A 5,077-nucleotide genomic window follows, 5' to 3' on the forward strand; every position below is an offset into this window, starting at 1 on the left:
GGAGTAGGTTTAATAATGAATAAAAAAAATAGGAGTGCGGGTAAGCTACTACAAACAGCATAGTGAACGCACTATTGTGGTCAAGATAGACACGAAGACCACGCCTACTTCAGTAGTAAAAGTTTATATGCCAACTAGCTCTGCATATGATGAAGAAATTGATGAAACATATGATGAGATAAAAGAAATAATTCAGGAAGTGAAGGGAGATGAAAATTTAATAGTCATGGGTGACTGGAATTCAACAGTAGGAAAAGGAAGAGTAGGAAACGTAGTAGGTGAATATGGATGAAATGAAAGAGGAAGCCGCCTGGTAGAATTTTGCACAGAGCATAACTTAATCATAGTTGACACTTGGTTCAAGAATCATGAAAGAAGGTTGTATACATGGAACAACCCTGAAGATACTAGAAGGTATCAGATAGATTATATAATGGTAAGAGAGAGATTTAGGAACCAGGTTTTAAATTGTAAGACATTTCCAGGGGCAGATGTGGACTCTGGCCACAATCTATTGGTTATGAACTGTAGATGAAAACTGAAGAAACTGCAAAAAGGTGGGAAATTAAGGAGATGGGACCTGGATAAACTGAAAGAACCAGAGGTTGTGCAGAGATTCAAGGAGAGCATAAGGGAACAATTGACAGGAATGGGGGAAAAAAATACAATAGAAGAAGACTGGGTAGCTTTGAGGGATGAATAGTGAAAGCAGCAGATGATCAAGAAATCAGCAGCCACACTCTGCGGCTGCTGATGTAAAATTTTTCTATATTTATGGTATTGTACTGATACAAATTGGAACAAATGTTGGGCTGCAGTCTTTTAAGGGGAGCCAGAGGTGCCTATGCTGCCCATGTTAAAATCACTAAGTTTGAGGAACATTTATGAATAAACTACCAAAATGAAAAATTTGAATTTTTTTTACATATAGAGTGGTTTAGTATTGCAGTTATGACAGAGGGATTTTGGAGTATCTTTTCTAGTTTCCTTCCAATTATTTTTTTTATTAATGACCCAAATTTTTTTACAAATAATTGCTTTATAATTAAACTGAAATGAAACTACTGAACATATTGCCAAATGGCTGTGTTACAATGTAAGTTTGACCACTAGGAGCGCTGTATAAAAATTTCATCTCTCTAGCTTGAGTGGATTTTGAGAAAATGTTCCTTATATTCGAAAAATTCTAATTTATGGGAAATGGCTATCAAAGTTTCTCAATACATTCCTGCACTATAGGATGGATTATCAGGGTCTTCTTCTTCATCCTCCAAAAGCTTCCTCTTCTGTCTTCTTTTCTGGCCTGTTGTTCCATCATACTTCATATGCCTTTCTGTTCTTTCTGCTCCTCTTATCCTTTCTCTGTCAATATTTCTTAGTGCTCGTACAGTGTTCACCCCAGCTGTAAATCCTAATGCCTTCAGAACTTCACACTTCACACTGTTCCCTTGGTTGTAGGTTGCTATTGCGTCATAAATGCCAAAGTGCAGTGTTTTTATGCTTACAAACACCCTTTTAGGAATCGCTTTCCAAATCAAATTGTTTATTCTCTCATTAGGATTCTGCGTCTTTCCGTGTAGACATTTGAGTAACAATTCTGGCTGTGCTAAGTAATGAAAAATTGGTTTTATTGCATTTATCACAGCTGCTGGCAAACCATGTTTGTGATCATAGTCCTTTTTTGCATTATATTTGCACCAGGAATCTTTTGGGCACAGGCTGTGTTGAGGGTATTCATTGGAAGAGGCAGTATGAAGGAACAATGCCCACACTGCTTTTCGCATGTCACTAACATTGCTAGTATTTTGCCTTATAGCATACCCATAGTATCTCTGTAGACGTTCAATCACCTCATCAGTAAGCCTGCCTCTCCCTCCTATTGTCTTTCCATCACTGAGCTTACTTGAAACCAAAGTTTGTTTGAGCCTTCGAAGCCGTGCACCCGTGCGCTTTTGCACATGCCCAATGCATTCCAACTTTTCAACTACAAATTCATTTCCATATGGTTTCAGTTCCTCTATAGTCTTGAAACCTTTGGAGTCACCATCCCCAAGGTAGTATTTGTACCTAACGTTGTATCTGGGAACTGAACGTTCAAAAATTTGTTTCACTCCATCCACTTCCTCCACTTGATCCACTAAAACTTGCCTCACAGGTTCCACTGTGCTCTCCTTTGATTTTATTTTTGCACCTACAATGTTTTGATAATATTGCAACATCTATCACTTTTGCACTTTGCAGTTACAACCCCATTCAGGGATTTATGACCCCTCTTTTGCCAGGAAACATCTAATGCCACTACCAAATCCCTAGAACCACCGTTCATTTCTACAGATTCCTCCACTGCTTCCTTCATGGTTTTCAAAGCCACATCTTCAACAGAGGATCCTACCAGTTCACAGTAGTACCCAAATTTGCTTGGAGGCGATGGCAAGTTCATAATACCACAAAACAGTTTACCAGCAGCAGACCCTTTTACAATGGATCGAAGACCATACACAAGTCGAACATTCACATCAAACACTCTAGATCGTCCATTTTCACCAAAGAGACTGGCATGTGAATTGTAGAAAGTCACTTGATACTTGCAACATGCATAGATTATCTTCATCTCACAAGCTAAACCAAAGTGCTTTGTTATCTCTAGTCCCACTCCTACACTTGAACACATTTTGCACAGAACACTTTCTTTCAGAGCACAGAAGATAATAATCCAATATTCAGTACTTCGTTAATAACATCACTGTCACTAACATATTCACGAAATCTGTCACTTCCACCAGTCAGCTTCTTGCTAGAAGATGTCACAGGGCTATGGCCGGCCATGTGTTGCTTAGCAGAAGAATGTACTGTTTCAGTAATGGTAGTATTGCAACTTGGTATTAGTGTTAATTTTCTTTTCCCTACGTTCTTCCTCTTCTTATATACACGGTTACTAAAACGTGGCATTGTAACCAGAACAACGCTTTATACTACCAACAACAGGCACAACACTGAACTAATTCGAAATGGTAAACAGCAACTATGAACCCCCATGCACCATGGACCTTGCCGTTGGTGGGGAGGCTTATGTGCCTCAGCGATACAGATAGCTGTACCATAGGTGCAACCACAACGGAGGGGTATCTGTTGAGAGGCCAGACAAACGTGTGGTTCCTGAAGAGGGACAGCAGCCTTTTCAGTAGTTGCAAGGCCAACAGTCCGGATGATTGACTGATCTGGCCTTGTAACAATAACCAAAACGGCCTTGCTGTGCTGGTACTGCGATCGGCTGAAAGCAAGAGGAAACTATGGCCGTAATTTTTCCCGTGGGCATGCAGCTTTACTGTACGATTAAATGATGATGGCGTCCTCTTGGGTAAAATATTCCGTAGGTAAAATAGTCCCCCATTCAGATCTCCGGGCGGGGACTACTCAAGAGGACGTAATCAGGAAAAAGAAAACTGGCGTTCTACGGATCAGAGCGTGGAATGTCAGATCACTTAATCGGGCAGGTAGGTTAGAAAAAGGGAAATGGATAGGTTAAAGTTAGATATAGTGGGAATTAGTGAAGTTCGATGGCAGGAGGAACAAGACTTCTGGTCAGGTACCTACAGGGTTATAAACACAAAATCAAATAGGGGTAATGCAGGAGTAGGTTTAATAATGTATAGGAAAATTGGAATGCGGGTAAGCTACTACAAACAGCATAGTGAACGCATTATTGTGGCCAAGATAGATTCGAAGCCCACACCTACTACAGTAGTACAAGTTTATATGCCAACTAGCTCTGCAGATGACCAAGAAATTGAAGAAATATATGATGAAATAAAAGAAATTATTCAGATAGTGAAGGGTGACGAAAATTTAATAGTCATGGGTGACTGGAATTCGGTAGTAGGAAAAGGGAGAGAAGGAAACGTAGTAGGTGAATATGGATTGGGGCTAAAAAATGAAGCCGCCTGGTAGAATTTTGCACAGAGCACAACTTAATCATAGCTAACACTTGGTTTAAGAATCATGAAAGAAGGTTGTATACATGGAAGAACCCTGGAGATACAAAAAGGTATCAGATAGATTATATAATGGTAACAGAGAGATTTAGGAACCAGGTTTTAAATTGTAAGACATTTCCAGGGGCAGATGTGGACTCTGACCACAATCTATTGGTTATGACCTGTAGATTAAAACTGAAGAAACTGCAAAAAGGTGGGAACTTAAGGAGATGGGACTTGGATAAACTGAAGGAACCAGAGGTTGTACATAGTTTCAGGGAGAGCATAAGGGAACAATTGACACGAATGGGGGAAAGAAATACAGTAGAAGACGAATGGGTAGCTTTGAGGGATGAAGTAGTGAAGGCAGCAGAGGATCAAGTAGGTAAAAAGACGAGGGCTAGTAGAAATCCTTGGGTAACAGAAGAAATATTGAATTTAACTGATGAAAGGAGAAAATATAAAAATGCAGTAAATGAATCAGGCAAAAAGGAATACAAACGTCTCAAAAATGAGATCGACAGGAAGTGCAAAATGGGTAAGCAGGGATGGCTAGAGGACAAATGTACGGATGTAGAGGCTTATCTCACGAGGGGTAAGATAGATACTGCCTACAGGAAAATTAAAGAGACCTTTGGAGAAAAGAGAACCACTTGTATGAACATCAAGAGCTCAGATGGAAACCCAGTTCTAAGCAAAGAAGGGAAAGCAGAAAGGTGGAAGGAGTATATAGAGGGTCTATACAAGGGCGATGTACTTGAGGACAATATTATGGAAATGGAAGAGGATGTAGATCAAGATGAAATGGGAGATACGATACTGCCTGAAGAGTTTGACAGAGCACTGAAAGACCTGAGTCGAAACAAGGCCCCCGGAGTAGACAACATTCCATTGGAACTACTGACGGCCTTGGGAGAGCCAGTCCTGACAAAACTCTACCATCTGGTGAGCAAGATGTACGAGACAGGCAAAATACCCTCAGACTTCAAGAAGAATGTAATAATTCCAATCCCAAAGAAAGCAGGTGTTGACAGATGTGAAAATTACCAAACAATCAGTTTAATAAGCCACAGCTACAAAATACTAACACGAATTCTTTACAG

Source organism: Schistocerca cancellata, chromosome 10, assembly GCF_023864275.1.
Source record: "Schistocerca cancellata isolate TAMUIC-IGC-003103 chromosome 10, iqSchCanc2.1, whole genome shotgun sequence".
Taxonomy (NCBI): domain Eukaryota; kingdom Metazoa; phylum Arthropoda; class Insecta; order Orthoptera; family Acrididae; genus Schistocerca; species Schistocerca cancellata.